This window comes from Geotrypetes seraphini, chromosome 1 (assembly GCF_902459505.1).
Source record: "Geotrypetes seraphini chromosome 1, aGeoSer1.1, whole genome shotgun sequence".
Taxonomy (NCBI): Eukaryota; Metazoa; Chordata; class Amphibia; order Gymnophiona; family Dermophiidae; genus Geotrypetes; species Geotrypetes seraphini.
In genome coordinates, this window is record NC_047084.1 from 197,514,958 (window position 1) to 197,532,260 (window position 17,303).

A 17,303-nucleotide genomic window follows, 5' to 3' on the forward strand; every position below is an offset into this window, starting at 1 on the left:
TGACCCTGACCTTCCCACCCCCACCAGTACTCCATTAACTCTACCCGAACCCCACCCCTGGTCCCCCAACCCCTCCGGAGCCCCCTCTAACCTTTTTTTGATGGCCGGCTGGCCGGCCGGGTCCTCCCTCCGTCTGTCCAGCAGGCCCGCCTTCATCTGAATGGCGGACCTGCTCCTTCCCAGTGCATTGTGGGATACAAAAGGGAAGAGGCCTAGGGCCTGATTGTCCCAGGCACCTAAGGCCCCATCCATAGGGCCAATCTATTTCTCCTTGATGTTACTTCTGATTAAGAACAATGTTTTGTTTGGTGTGTATGTGTTTTAGGTGATGATATTATGACTGTTTTTATTGTGACCTGCCTAATTGTAGATGGCATTAGAGAATGACACAGGGACAAATTTGTCTCCCATCTCCGCAGGATCTATCTCCATCCCTGTCCTGTCCCCATGAGTTCTGTACCTGTCCCTGCCCCATCTTTGTCCTCATTTGCACAAACCTCAAACACTCTAGAAGGAATATAAACATAATAAATCATTCAATCTGCACAAAGCAGTAGTTATAAACAGAATAGCTTGGAGGTAATTTGCAGAGAACAAAAATTATAATCCTAAACAGAATGTCAAGAAGGTAACCTATACTGAGCCTGAATTATAATTATACTGTATATGCCTTGCTAGGGAGGCTGTATGGGCCATTCTTGGTTTTCATTTGCTCTTGTTATATACTTCAAAATGGCTCAAAGGTATGAATGATGCACAAGAAGTTTATTTTGAAGAAAGAAGACGTGATGCATGGCTCAAACTGGATAGATTCATCATCAGTGAACTAAGGGAATATTTCTTCACAGAAAAGGTGATACACAAACAGAGCAGCCTTCTCTCTGGTAGGGGTCAAAACAATCCCCTAATTCAAGAAAGAACGGAATGGGATAGGAGGATCACTGGCTGTGAACAGAAACATTCCAAGGTACAGTTGCACTCTGTGAAATTCCCTCGCTGGCATGCTACCTCCATTGCCACCACCAATGAGAGAAAACAGTGTGCAGGGAACAATTTTTGCCCTTCTTCCTATGTATGCCCTGTACCGAGGTACCGCTTGCACAGCCTTTGGTATGGCACTGGCTGTGCAAGACTGGGTAGGGTGCCATATTGCATCAGGTATGAGCAGTCTAGATGGAGCCTGCAGTCCTTATGAGTATGTACCTTCAGTGTCTCTGTTTCTCTGGATGTATATTTAGTGAGCAAAAGGGTACTTATCATAGCAGCTCACAGGGTGTCTGACAGACAGTTGGTCACCTTTTCTATTTCTGCCACATGCAATATCTGTTCCTCTCTGACTGCTTGTGATGCTGCCCGACTCTCTTGTTACATCTCCAAAGATATCAAATCAATTCGCACACCAGGGGAATGGGAGAGAGATCAAATCTCTAGTTATATCAGCAACATGCCTTATGTATCTCTTTTCTAGTTTTGTAATGCTTCGATACTAATGGTCTCTTTTTATATTTTTCTCTTTCCTGTCAACTTGGATTGCGTTCCTTTGACTTGGATGGTGTTTCGTTCTGTTTTGTTCAGTCTGTAAACCACTTTGTTATGTATTTCAGGAAAGGTAGCATAATTAATAAACCATAAACTATAACTGCTGAGAGATGCTTGATGCATGTGATAATGTGCACATGTGTTGTTGGCATATTTATTTGCTATCTACCTTCTATGCTGATGCAACCAGAATAGAACCTTTATTGTCGAAGTGCTTTTGACAAGTGCAAGTACATTTAAGACTGCATAAATGCATGAGCTGGCAAACTCCTATACAATGTTCTCAATTTCTGCATGTTACTAATGAACTTGCACTGCATTATGATTAGCTGTCTTGTGCTCCATTCTGATGCAGAAATATGAAAAAAAAAATCTGACTCTGTCATGTTTATCATTATGATTAGTTAAGTATTTTTTTTTTTCAAATCGCTGTGCTCTAGTCTAGAGTACAGGGAAGATGACCTACAATCCAAGTTTCCAAATTTATTTAAAATCGCTTATCAAAATTCTAAGTGATACACAAAGTCATTAAAAATAGGGGATAATTAAAATTAGACACACTGACATACTAAATATAATCCCCCAATAGATCAGACAAACTTAATGGATTACAAAAGGAAAAAGGGGAAGAACTACATCAATTATAGGAAAAAAAAACCAAAACAAAGAAGGTAAGTACATGAGGGAGGGGAGAACTAATTATGAAGCATTCAAAGAAAAAAGGGAAAAGGCATAGATGTCAATTATTTAAGCATTAAAGTTTGAAGGCATCTTTCAATAGAGAACTTTTCAGACTGGCTTTGAAATAGGCAAGAGATCTATTTTCACCATTTATAGAATTACATTTTTTTAAGGGATAGGTTGTAATATACCACTTTTCTGTGGTTACAATCAAAGCAGTAGTGGTTGCTTGTTTTGTACCTGGATGTATGTGGCTTACCCAGGCTCACAAGGAGTTACAATGAGATTTGAGCCCAGGTCTCTATGTTCTCAGGCTGCAGCACTAACCACTAGGCTATACCTCCCTGCCACCTGGTTGCTGAGCTCACCTATATGGTATTAGGACAGAGCACAAATACCGCAGTAAAACTGGGGAACCATCTGAATTTATTGCTGAAAAAAAATCTTGAAAGTTCTTTTTTTGTCTCACCCTGGAGGAAAGTGTGGTGCTGCGGTTAGAGCCACAGCTTCAGCCCACTGAGGTTATGGGTTCAAACCCCACACTGCTCCCTGTGACCCTGGGCAAATCGCTTAATCCTCCATCAGGACAGACAGGGAAAATGCTTGAAGTACCTGTATGTAAACTGCTTTGAGTGTGGTTGTATAACTACAATAAAGGCAGTCTATAAGCCCCAATCCCTTTCCCTTGCCAACAGCTTCCACTAAACTGGGACAATGCTTACTGTCTGAAATTGAAACTGTGTTTTCTTCCTAAGGCAAGGCTAATCTGGGGTGGAAGGGCAAAGCAGATAACAGAGTCCAGGTCTTAGGTAGAAAATTCTTTGCAAGTAGCCTGCCTTATGGTACCACCCCAGAGGTATGTTTTTCATGGAGTCATCGGTATCTTGCCAAACCTAACAGCTACCAATATAGTCCAGCTCTTAATTGGCTTACTAGATAACACTGTCATCCATTGTAAGGCATTTCTCTGTAAATAAATAATCAGATGATGAGTAAAACCTGTGCAGTATTTCCAACCCAGCTGGTTCAAAGAATGAGAAATAATTTCATCACCTGTGTCTATTGTGTGGGAGTGCATCCTGACAGACATTGGAGGCAGACAAATTGTAAAATTATTATGTCAGTAAAGTTATCTGAATCTAATTTAAAGCTCTTCTGGAATGTCTTATCAGTTGGTTGACATTTCATTTCACAATCCTAAAATGCTCTAATCTAAACTGTACTCATAAGAACTGCTATACTGGGACAGACCAAAGGTCCATCAAGCCCAGTGTTCTGTTTCCAACAGTGGCCAATCCAGATCCCAAGTACCTGGCAAGATCCCAAAGAGTAAAACAGATTTTATGCTGATTATCCTAGCAATAAGCAGTGGATTTCTCCAAACCATTTCAATAATGGCCTATGGATTTCTCTTTTAGGAAATTATCCAAGCCTTTTTTTTAAACCTTGCTAAGATAACTGATTTCACCACATTCTCCAGCAACAAATTCCAGAGTTTAATTATACGTTGTGTGAAGAAGTATTTTCTCCGGTTTGTTTAAAATCTACTTAGTGGATATATAAGGTGGCGGGAGAGAGTCAAGATGGCGGCAGCTTAGGTGACAGCGTTAAGAACTCATTCTAAGTGAAAGGGAACAGTTCACCTGAAGCCTTCTGCGGGGAGGACGTTGATTCCAATTCATCAAAGTATATTGCAGTTCGTAACCCCTACCGCTGGTCCCTTGATACCCGGAGGATTTCCCAAGCTTTTTTGGTGGGAAAAGCTGGTACTGGCGACTTAAGACTGGAGGTTTCCCTCTCATCTCTGGAAACTATTCCTCCACGCATTCTGCTTCGTCTCTGGTTCAGTCAGGTGGCCCCTTCTTGGAATTGATGTCAGGGGAACCCCGTTTGAAGAGGCTGAGTTCAATGAAGCTACAAGGAGCAGATAGCCCTGGGAGCTGGTCATTTGACCAAACCAGGGAAGAAAAAGCCCACGGCGGTGACTCGTGATAGCATATGGGAGGCTATCGAGAGGCTGAACCTAACAGTTGCTGGATCTTCCCAGGAATTGACCAAATTTGTGAGTACTGTGGGCGCTATGGAGAAATCCTTGGCTTCTACTAAGGAAGAATTTGCATTAGAGTTTACAAAAGTTAATGAGAAAGTAGTGAAGTTACAAGAAGTGACTAATGGGATCTTGAAAGATAAATTTCTTTTGAATAGAAAGATAGAGAATTTGGAAAATTATAATAAAAGGTTAAATATACGGTTATTAAATTTTCCAAAATCTCTTATGAAATGTTAAAAATATACCTGATAGAAATCTTGAAATATTCACCTGAATATATACCTCCTTTGAATCAGATTTACTATTTACCTACTAAGAAACAACCAAATTTGATCACAGGTGAAGAATCTCGTAAAATGGTAGATCCCTTAAATGTCATGGAATTATTAGAAACTACACTATTGTCAGAAATAGAAAGAGCGACATTAATTGTTTCCTTAGGGCTCCTTTTACAAAGCCGTGCTAGGTCCTTAACGCGCAGAATAGCGCATGCTAAATTTCTGCATGCGCTAGCCGCTACTGCCTCCTTTAGCGTGCGCTAATCCGGTGCATGCATTAAAACCACTAGCGCGGCTTTGTAAAAGGAGCCCTTAGTCTTTGAACAAGACTTAAATGCGATTTTGAAATTATATTTTCATAAGCCTCATGTGATGTTTCTGGAAAAAAAGTGTGGATTTTCCCTGACGCCTCGAGGAACATGCAGAAGAGGAGGAAATTGTTCTTAGCAATGAGAGCAGAAACACTGACCACTGGAGCAACATTTTTTGGCATTTCCTTGTAAATGCCTAATTAAATATTCAGGTTTGAAATATGTTTTTTTTAATGCCTGAAAAACTCCGTGCATTCCTTGACATGAAGAAAATGGCAACTGGGAAAGTTTAGTGAAATTATAACATAGTTATTTAGTAAAGATGGGATCAATTTTTTGCTGTTAAGCCTTTAACTTAGATTTATGGTTTCCTGATATTTTGCTCCTCATTTATTTAGACTCTCTTCCTCATGATTTGTGGTCTAAGAAAGAATTAATTGTTACATTTATGGATATAAAAGTTTACCTAGGAATTTTCTTTCTGTATTTCATGAACAAGAGACTTCTTATGAAATTGTTTAAAATTCAATAAATAAATATTTTTTAAAAAATCTACTTACTGGCTTCATCGCATGCCCCCTGGTCCTAATATTTTTGGAAAGAGTGAAAAAGCGATTTGCATCTACCCTTTCCACTCCACTCAGTATTTTAACGACCTCTATCATATCACCCCTGAACCGTCTCTTCTCCAAGTTGAAGAGCCTTAGTCGCTTTAGCCTTTCCTTATAGGGAAGTCATCCCTATAGTATTTCCTTATAGGGAAGTCATTTTTGTCACCCTTTTCTGTACCCTTTCTAATTCTGCTATATCTTTTTTGAGATAAGGCAACCAGAACTTCACACTGTATTCAAGTTGTGGCCATACCAAAAAGTGATGCAAGAGCATTATGACATTTTCATCTTTGTTTTCCATTACTTTCCTGATAATTCCTAACATTCTATTTTCTTTCTTAGCAGCCACCTTACATTGAGCTGAGGGTTTCAACGTATCCTCAACAATGGCGCCTAGATCCTTTTCCTGGGCAGTGACTCCTAACATAGAACCCAACATCACATAGCTATAGTTCAGATTCCTCTTTCTCACATGCATCATTTTGCACATGATCACATTAAGCATCATCTGCCATTTTGACACCTTGTCTTCCAGTCTCACAAGGTCCTCTTGCAATTTTTCACAATCCTCTTCCAATTTAACAACTTTGAGTTATCAGCAAATTTTATTATCTCACTAGTTATTCCTATCTCTTAACCGTTGATTAATATGTTAAATAGCAGCGGTCCCAGCAAAGACTCCTGGGTAACCCCACTATTTAAAAACATCATAAACAAAATAAGCTGTGAATATCTATTGAGAATATTGACCATTTAAACCAACTCTCTGTTTTCTATTTGTCAACCAGTTCTTAATCCATAATAGGACATTACCTCCTCAGAAGTCTTTCATGAGGTACTCTACTTTGGCTTTTTTAATTTCTACCATAGTTACAATTATTCTTTGGCATCATGCTACCTCTGACTCTAAAGCTGACAGATTTCCATTTGCCATTGACATAATGGACTGAATAAGCCCCAGGTGGAAAAATTAAGATGAGCCCCTATAATACCATGAATTGGGGTGGGGGGTGGGGAATAGAAGATGAATCCCTTCATAGTTCCAGTAAACAAACACAGCATTGATCTTCATCTTCATCAGACTATCTTCTGGCTTTCATACAGCATGAACTCTGCTCTTCTTTGTCTAATTACAACTATATTGCACCATCTTGATCAAGGTAAAATTTCTATTCTCTTATCACTAGATTTAAATCTCATTGATCGCTCCATTATCTTCAAAGTCTTTCAGATCTACGCATAACCAGGATAGCCTTCCATTGGTTTCAGAATTATTTTCATAACAGATCCTACATCATATTTGGCAAACCTCTGATCAACTCTTACTAGACTGTAGAGTTCCAAAAGGCACGTTGTTAGCTCCCACACCCCTCAGTATTTTATAGCTCCAATTCGTAAGACTAACAGCTTATGTTTATGCTGACAATATTCAGATCATTGCTACTTTATATAATTCTGATGAATCCATTATCAATGATCTCAATCAGAAACTTCTCACAGTTGCCTAGTGATTAGAGCAGCAGCATCAGCACCCTCAGGTTGCGAGTTCAATTCCCTGGTGACTCTGGACAAGTCACTTAACACTTAATTGCCCAAGTTACAAAATAAATACCCGTCTAAAATATGTAAACTATTTTGATTATATAAGCCACACTGAAAAAGCAGATTACAGGTTCCATCCCCTTTATCTACTACAAAAATTAAAACTAAATTCAGATAAAACTTGTGCCTTGCTTGTTTCTTAATCTACCTCCCTAAACCTTTATCTCCATAACCATATGAGGATTGTAGGTTTCCCAATATCATTCTAATCTACCCTCAAAATTCTTGGGGCACATTTGACTTGACTTTTTCTTACCTTCTCATATTTTCCATATTGTTCAATTGTTCTTTCTATAAACTTAAAATGATTTCTTCTATTCACCACTTATTCACAAAACAGGCTCTCTGTATGTTTACTCATTCTTTAGTCATTACTAATCTAGACTACTGTAACTGTTTACTTCACAGAAATAACTATTAGAACAAAAACACCATCAATTAGTTCAGAATATATAACAAAATTATTAACTGGCTCCAAAATATATGATCATGCCATGTCTCTTCTTTGAGAAGAACACTGGCTTCTCATTGCTCACTGCATGTATTATTCAGGTTCACCTTTTTACCTGCCCTGATATTTGAATCCTTATAATCCATCAAGATCAGCTCAATCTAATTTGTTAAACACTCCCTCTTTTTGTCAACTTTGCTATTATTTCACTCATTCTAGAGCTTTCAGTGTTGTCAGTCCAGATTTCTGGAATGCTTTGCCTCTTCATCTTAATCTGTTTCTTTGTTTCTGGCCCTTTTCAAGATGCCTTTGGCACTCAGCTACTATCTACATTTCCATGTTCCGAAGTAAGCTACAGTTATGGATGGAGATAATGTATATCCCAGCATTTTCAACACACTCTATTCTTATCCAAATTTAGGGCATTCCTGTACTATCTTCTATCTTCTTCTACTCTCACTATGTTTCCTTCTTATTAATTGATTTTATATTGTAAACCTCTCAGAAAGTTTTTAGTCTAGGACAGTATATCAAATTTTAATAAACTTGAAACGAAAAGCAAGCACATTCCAGGCCTATATAAAAAAAATCTGTCATAGTAATAAAAATTGAAATGCAAAATATCCGAGATACACATTTCCCAAAGCTGATATATTACAATTAATAAATTCAGAAAAAATGCTTTTTCTACCTTTGTTGTCTCAGCATTGCTTTGAATGCACTATCTCTTTTCTACTTTTCTGTTCTTTTCATAACCTTTAACTCTGTTTGCAGGGTCTCATTGTCCTTTTGACATTTCTTCTTTCTTTAACTCCACCATATATTATTCCTTTACATTCATTATCTGCCTTATATAGCATCTCCCCTCTGTGCTCCTGTCCCCATTCTCCTCCCGTGTCCCTCCCTTTGTCCATGTTTCTCCCTCTCTCTTCCTTTCTTCTTGCACCTTCTATACTGGAGCCAGCATTTCTCTATTTCTCTCTCTTGCCATCAGTCAGCATCTCTTCTTTTCTCACCTTCATCCCCCTCTCCCTTCTTTCTCCTTCTCCATCAGGCAGGGTCAGCATCTCTCTCTGCTCCCTCCCCCTCGGCAGTCCTCCAAAGTCACAGCAGGTGGTTGGCAGAGGCAAGGAGAAAAATCAGGCTGCTTCTGACTAGTCCTGTCAGGGCCTTTCCTGTGCTGCACCCTGACACCTGTGATATAAAGTCCTGTGGATGGATGTGCCAGCTGGAAGTGGTCTGTTTTTCTCATTCCCTCTGCTGGCTACCCGTTGTGACTTTGGATGACCGGTGAGAGGCTGGGGTTGAAGAGAGAGAGAGAGAGAGAGAGAGAGAGAAATTCTGGACCTGTGTGGAGGTGGAGGGGAGAGGAAGGGAGAGATACTGTAGGACTTGAGGAAGGTGCTGTATAGCAGGGATAGTGAGCAGAGGGTAGCAGGTGGCCTCTACCACTGGGCGACCCTGGGCTTTTTGCAGGGCTCACTCAATGGTACCTACACCCCTGGCTCTTGCATATGATGCAATGTTTTGTGTGGAGATAATTTATTATAGTGATTTCTGTTTGCAAAGCATGTGTATATGCAGAAAAGGCTTCTTTAAAATTAAGCTATTGAACATTTTATTTTTAATTTTTATTTATTAATTTATATTTTTCCTTAAAAGTAAGCAGATTACAATAAAAACATCCTTAAAAATAAATAGAAAACCGCATACCATAAACAATACATATAAAAAAAATAAAGAACGTGTTGAAATGTCTCACATCATTATGCTAGTAATCTGCTTCAAACAACAGGATATGCCATAAAAGAAACAAAAACAGGTGGGTCTTCAAAAGTTTTTTTTAAAACTGTACCAGGTGTGTGCCTAAATGTAAATACCCAGGCTTGTGGTTTCACAAGAGTTGACCTATAACTGCAAAAGCAGCTGCTCTAGTGTCAGTATACTGTATCTAAACTTTAGGCATCTGTGTAGATCTCAGAGAGCGCATATAAAATGTACATAACATAATGTACACTGACAAAAAGGTCCACACTTACAAGCTTGTATAAAAAATAATCTTAGAACAGAGAACCTACGTGGGGAGGCTAAGTGGATGCCAATTTCAGTCCATTTTAGTAGAAAGTATCTTTTATTAAGTCATACACCTTTGCAATGACACAAAAAACCCCAGCAATGATTTGTCCAGTAAACAGCAATTAAACAACAGAAAAGAGTGACAACAATTTTTTTTATCTAAGATTTATACCCCCTGGCCATCCATACTCCCATCTCCTCTCCTGACCAACCTAACCCCACTAATCACACAACTCCCCCCTCCCTCCAGGGAGGGAACAGCCCCTTTAAAACTCCAAATTATTTAATAAGGCAGATTGAACTTGCATAGTTAAAAGTCCCAAATAAGGGTTCCAGGCTCTTAAACAAAACATTTCTTAGTTTCTCAGTTTCAACAGTCATTTTCTCCATTCGCAATTGCTCATGCATACAGTTATAACAAAGAATCAAGGTCGGGGGGTTGGTCTTTTATCTATTGCAGCATGATACGATGCTTTGATATAAGGCATGCTTTACATAGAAATAAAGTAGAGATGTACAACCCTTCAACCACATCAGTAAAGTGCTGATTATACATGTTTCCCAAATGCACCCAGTCTGCCAAAAGGTAGATATTCCCAGGCAATCCCACACACAGAAGTCGATATTGAGACCACGGGAGGGAGGCCGACTAACTCCCGCAGTCGGTGCTGAGTTCAGATATACAATGCTAGGCTGTTTCCGGTGATCAGCATTGAATATCCAGTCTATTTTTGGTTGGTTCAAACTTAGCCAGCTAAGTCAATTTTAAGTGTTGGTTGACTAAATTATAGCAGTCAAAGATAGATCGGCTATTTGTGCAGCCCAATTTAGCCACTAAACTTGGTCAGTCAGCGCTTAAAATTGGTGGCTATCAAGCGATATAGCTGGACAAGTTTCAGCCTGATGTAAATCCTGGCTCAAAAATTAGGTGCAAATTCCCAATACTGCACACATCTTTAGTGAATGCCCCTCGCATAGCCACACCCCCTTTTGAGTTGCACGCTAAAAAACTTGCATGAGGATCTTTATAAAACTGTGTGTAGCAAGATGTATATGAATCTAAATTGTTGTCAATTAATGCTAATAATTGATTGCTAGCACTCAATTATTGCTGCTAATTGACTCGTTAGTCAATTTAATAGCACACACATCTCAGAACAGCACACAATTTTGGGGACCTACATTTGCATGGCATTTATAGAATCAGGGGGTTCATGGAGGGTTACCAGACGTCCGGATCTCCCCGGACATGTCCTCCGGACAGATTTTCAAAATCTGGCACTTTGTCTGGGTTTTGAAAATCTGGTGATATCAGGGCCAGGGCTGGAGTGCATGCGTGGATACAATGTGATGATGTCAAGCGCAGGCATGTGACGTCATCATGTCACATCTACGCATGTGCAGATGCACTCCAGCCCCAGCCTGAAGAGACGAGGTTTGTGTGGGGTTGGATTTGAGGGCGGAATGGAGCTGGGCTGGGGGTGGAACAGGGCAGACTCAGGGGCAGAACAGGGCGGTTCTGGGGTGGAACAGGGCGGGGCATGCATCCTCTTTTACCAGATGGAAAATCTGGTAACCCTAAGTTTATGCAAACAAGAAAGAGAAAGATTAAAAGTCACTTAAAATTGATAAAGTCTATAATATGATATTAATAAGGGTTAAAACTTGGTCTAAGACACACCTAAATTCTCCCAACTAGGATCCCAGTTTCGGCATCCATAGATGCTTTCATCAGGGGATAAATGGACACTGCCGTAAATGAAACCACTTTTGCCTTCACAGACAATGTCCCACGCTAATACTGTTTACTATTTGCCTGCTGACTTATACCACTCAGCACGGTTGTCAACCAAGTGCTAGGTGTCATTTAGAGTCACCTACCAGCACCTAACTCAGCAAAAAAAACAAACAACATACTAAGAATTATTAAAAAAGGGATGGTTAACAAGACTAAGAATGTTATAATGCCTCTGTATCGCTCCATGACCAGCATGGGATTTGAACCCACAACCTCAGGGTGCTAAAGTTGTAGCTCTAACCACTGTGCTACAAGATATTGAGGCACTAGAAAAGGTTCAGAGAAGAGCAACCAAGATGATAAAGGGGATGGAACTCCTCTTGTACGAGGAAAGACTAAAAAAGGTTAGAACTCTTTAGCTTGGAAAAGAGACAGCTGAAGGGAGATATGAATGAAGTCTACAAAATCCTGAGTGGAGTAGAACAGGTACAAGTGGATTGATTTTTCACTCCGTCAAAAATTACAAAGACTAGGGGACGCTTGATGAAGTTACAGGGAAATACTTTTAAAACCAATAGAAGAAAATATTTTTTCACTCAGAGAATTGTATGAGCAGATAGCGTAGATGGTTTTAAGAAGGATTTGGACAATTTCCTAGAGGAAAAGTCCATAGTCTGTTATTGAGAAAGACATGGGGGAAGCCACTGCTTGCCCTGGATCAGTAGCATGAAATGTTGCTACTCTTTGGGTTTTGGCCAAGTACTAGTGATCTCAATTGGCCACTGTGAGAATGGATTATTGGGCTTGATGGACCTTTGGTCTGACCCAGTAAGGCTATTCTTATGTTCTTATGACTTAGGCATCATAATGTTAGTCGCCGGTATTGGCCTAATTTTCTGGTGCCTAATATAGGCATCTAAGTCATATCCCACCTATTCTCCACCCCAAACTGTGACCACTTCTCAGTTAGGCATCATTTGGTGCTGGAAGGTACCTCGACTTAGGCATCAGTAGGTGCCACTCCAAGTTTATTTATTATATTTATTTCTTCCATTTGTGCGTCACACATACCTATACAAGCTCTAGGCGACATTACAGAGGAAGGGGTTAGAAGAGGGTAGGGAGGACTATTGAGGACAGGAAGGAGTGGAGAGGACTTTACAGAACTTTACAGATAAGAGCACCATCTATGTAAATGATATCCAAATGAACTAAAGTAATATGTAAAAAGGAATAGAAGGGAGGAACCGTTAAACAATAGAATTCAGTTAATAAAATAAAAAGTTCCACGTGGAGCTCTATTTTTTGTGAGTTTTTAATGGCATGGTCAATTACAATGTGATCTAAGCTCATTAATCAATTTTGAGTTCCGCATGGAACTCATCTAGGCATCTCCAATCTGGGCACCGTTTATAGAATCTGGCTCATAGTGCATATTTTCAAGGAGGGCATACACAGGGGCGAAGCATGGGTAGAACTCAGACCTACATTTGTAACATAGAAAACTGTAAGGTTCACAGGTACCTGCTGCACTTTGGTGCTCTATGGCTGGTACATTTGGCACAAGTGCTTATGCCTAAATGTGAATTGTATACATACTTGGTTATTCTACAAAGGAAAATAGATGCCTACATTCCTTTAAAGTATAGGCTCATTTTATGTGCCATCCAGATACCTGATTCTATGAACCCTTTAATACAATTGACTCCATAGGGAGCATTCTATAAATGGCACAGAAAAATCATCACTAGAAAAATCATCACAGAGTGCTATTCTATAAACAGTGCTCCAAGTTGAATGTCATTTATAGAACAGTGCTTCATACCAATTCCCTCACCTATAGCTGGGCACCAACTGAAACCTGGTATAAATGCCAACACCCATCCTTGCCATTTTGGCGCAGAAATGGAGCTATTCTATAACCCTGCCTGCAACTTTTCAGAATACTCCTTCCCTTCTTCTGGCTATGCCCCCTTTTGAGTTGCACACTAGGGTATTTAGAGTTATACAATAGTATGCAGGCAGATGGATGCACAAATTCCAATTATACTTCTCCCTCCGTATTCGCTGTGATAGGGGATTAACAGACTTGTGTATACAGAAAAAACGCAAATAACTTTTCCATATGTTATTCGCTGTTTTCTAGTAAAAATCATCGTGAATATGGTGAAATTGCGAATAACATGGTGGGAGACCTGGCCTGTTCCTGAAGGAGAGGCAAAACACGGTGAAGAAAGTGCTAGGAATCAGCAATTTTCTCTGTAAACGCTTGGAATCAGCGATTTCTCTATGCAAGCTGATATAATTTGGGGGGAGGAGCCAGCAAGCTAAAAACCGCAAATAATCAAAACCGCGATCGCTGAAACCACAAATACAGAGGGAGAAGTGTAACTGCAATAAATTGTTGCCATCAATTAAATGCTAGTTAATGGCTGGTTAGCTAAGTAAGATGAATGTGCATCTTGCTTCCGTGCTCAGTTTTCAGCACCATATATAGAATCTGAGGGCTAGTGTTATCTGCACACATTTACAACTTTTGCAGAACAGGTGTAAATCTGTGCTAGAACATATAGTATGTGTGCTAATGGGGCTAGTTCTGGCTGCCTTTATAAAGTAAAATAAAATTAGATCCCAAACTCAAATTAACAAATGATCAAAGGTGCAGTAGTACGATTGGTTTGTTCACATTTTTTCAAATTACATTTTAAAATCTTGTCATTAACCCGCCCCCCAATTTTAAAAAACCATAGTGTGGTTTTTAGTACCAATCGTGGCAGTTACAGCTCCAATGCACCGCAGCCAGTGCTAAAAACTGCACTATGGCTTTGTACAAATTTATAGACCACGTAGGGTGAGAGATCAAAAGATCAATACCTCACCTATTATAATTGCTGGCCCAGATTCTCTAACTGACACCATTGTTGGTGGCCGCCTTAAAAACAGCCACCAAGTCCCTGTCCGAGGCCCTGTGTTTATCAGCGCAGGTGCAGATCCCATTGCGGTTCCACCATCGCCATCTTCAGGAGTGTTTGGGGGAATTACAGTATGCTACTCTTGGATTGGTCCTGTGAGGTTGCAGACCACATGATCAAAAGAGGGCTTCACACAGCGGCACACTTGACCTCCAAGGTGCTTTTCATTGAAATGAATTACAATTTCTTATTGAGCTTGTATAGATTTCCATCTTTTCTCTACAAGGCTAAGATGTGTGCATCAGATCAATGTCTCAAGTGTTATTATTCTCCGGCAACTCTTGGCCATCAGTTTTGGACTTGTGTACGAGTGCAAGACTTTTGAAAACAAGTACATCAATAGATTGTGGAAATGTGGCACTATACTTTTGAGTTTCATCCTGCACTATTATTTACCATGGAGTCCCTTCCAAGATCTTCTCCTAAGGGCTTTTGGAGCTTCTTAGAACGTGCTGTTTTGCTGGAAAGAAAGCGATCTTGCACTGCTGGATTTCTTCAGATTCTCCTATGCTTGCGCATTGGCGCATTCTGCTGCTGCAGCATGCTTCCATGGAACGATTATCATTGTCTTCTCTGGACACGACGCCTGGGCGTGCATTTTGCTCTCGTTGGGAGCCTTTTTGGTTAACCTTGACGCCTAGAGCACGCAGTCATTTGTTAATTGTGTGAGTTTCTTTGATTTGTGACACACTGGAATATGGTGTTTACTATGTTAATTGGTTTGGGACCTGGTTGTGTGGGTGGGGTGGGGAGGGACTGGGTGGGTTGGGGAATTGTGTACTTATTGTAGGATTGTTCTCAATGACTTATTCACTGTTGATTTGGCTTGATTGCTTAAAAATTCAATAAATTTTGGAAAAAAAACCCAGCCACCAATCGTGTGACAATCATGTGACGGTGACGGTTAGAGAATTGCACCTCCGACAAAGGTAGACACTGGAATGTAGGCCAGGGTTTTCTAGGCCTACATTTCTGGCACCTACTTTTGATATGAATCATACTTCTGTCGGAGCTTTACGGCACCTAATGCCACTTCTGGCTGATCCAAAAGCACAAGGAAGAACATAATCTCTGAAGATCCAGGAAATATAGTTTATTCAAACAATCAAATAAAAACAACTTAAAAAGTCATATCAGGTGCAAAATATATGTCACTGATATGTTGCTCACGAGGTGAGAACTGAACCCAAATTAGGGTTACCAGATTTTACTTTAGTAAAATCCGGACCCCCTAGCCCCGCCCCCAGGCCCTTCCAATTCCACCCATCCCTGCCCTGTTATGCCCCAGTCCTGCCCCCAAGCCCACCCTAGCCCCACCCCAGTCCTGCCTCCGCTGCCTGCTCTTGCCTACTGCCCAATGTGATTTCGAGGAAGCTTTTCAAAACCCGGAAAACGTGCCAGATTTTGAAAAGCCGTCCAGACCCCTGGACATGTCCTTGAAAGGGAGGACATGTCCGTGGAAATCCGGAAGTCTGGTAGCCCTAACCCAAATGGCATTAGGCCACAGTGGAATTAGGCACCATAAAGCACCTATGGAGGCATAATTCTGGCGTAGGTTTTTTAGGCACTGGAAGGCACCTTGAAAATCAGTTTGAAACGTTGTTTAAATCGCATTTTTCACTGACCTTGGAAGCCTACAGCGCCTAAAAATTTAGCACCAGTTAGAGAATCCGGGCCAAAGAGTCTAATGTGTACCCCTGCTCAGAATTCAAATAAGAAAAGGAGATAAATGAATGCAAAATCAAAACACAGTTCACACAATAAAATTCAATCAAAACCAGCCCCAAACTGCCTTATGGTTTATGCAGTGGGCATACAAAAAGTGCCCTTTTATAAAATTAACCACCATATGTCTGGATGCAGCAGCATACACTTCCCCCTCCCCATTCGCGGTTTCAGTAATCGCGATTTCAATATTTGCGATTTTTTGGGGAGGGGGAAAAAAGAAAAAAAAAAACCATCCTTAAGTCTTCCCCCCGGCATCCCGGCCTTACCTGGTGGTCTAGTGGGCTTTCGGGGCAGGAGCGATCGTCTTTGCGCTCCTGCCCCGTGCAGATCGCCATTAGGAAATAGCTGTAGGGAGTTCCCGTCATAGTCTTGAGAGACTACGGGAACTCACAGCAGCCATTTCCTAATGGCGATCTGCACGGGGCAGGAGCATAGGAAGATCGCTCCTGCCCCGAAAGCCCGCTAGACCACCAGGTAAGGCCGAGAAGGTGGGAGGGAAGCGGGGGTAGGTCAGAGCCAGATATTCACGGTCTTTCGCCATTTGCGGTCCAGCTCTGCCCCTATCCCCCACAAATCCGGAGGGAGAAGTGTACTGGGGAAAAAAAACCCATCTTGGATTCCTCAAATTAGTACAGTGCTATTTCTTCTGACTTGGTCTCCATAGTTTCCTTTCTATTAACATCAACACAACACTGCAAGGACCTAGAGGAGTTTTCAAGGTGCTGGCAAAAGTAACAGTGTAGGTTAAAACCAGATCTTACATTACATTACATTACATTAGTGATTTTTATTTCGCTTGTACCTTGCGGTTCAAAGCATAAGAAGAGAACTGGACATTTCCAGGAGGGTACATGATATTGGAGAATACAGATTGAGGGTATAGACTTAATAACAGAATGAGTGTATAGACATAATAACATTGGAAGATAAATCAGGTTACATTACATTACATAGCAAGTAGTCTGTTTCCATACATTGGTAGATAGTCGGTTTCGGTAGGATGATTTAGGTTTCAGGTATCTTTCTTGGTATTTCGTGGGGGGTTTTTTTGTTGTTTTTTATTGGTCGATTGAGGGTATGGTGCCAGGGAGTGAGCAGAGCCTAACTAATTCAGAACAGCCTAACATACTTAGACTAGAGGTACAATACTTAAGTGAAGAGCATACTTTAGGGAAAGTAAAACCAGCATGGTTCTAAATGTTTCCAGTTAAAACGGAGAACATGAATTTTATTGAACTGCTTCTTGACAACAGCTCTTTCTTTCAA

At 40.5% G+C, this 17,303-nt stretch overlaps 1 protein-coding gene across 7 annotated transcripts in view; it reads right to left on the bottom strand.

Moving 5' to 3' along the window:
- SORBS2 (sorbin and SH3 domain containing 2) overlaps nucleotides 1-17,303 on the bottom strand; it is a 515,532-nt gene that overhangs the window by 211,875 nt on the left and 286,354 nt on the right. The window lies entirely within an intron of this gene.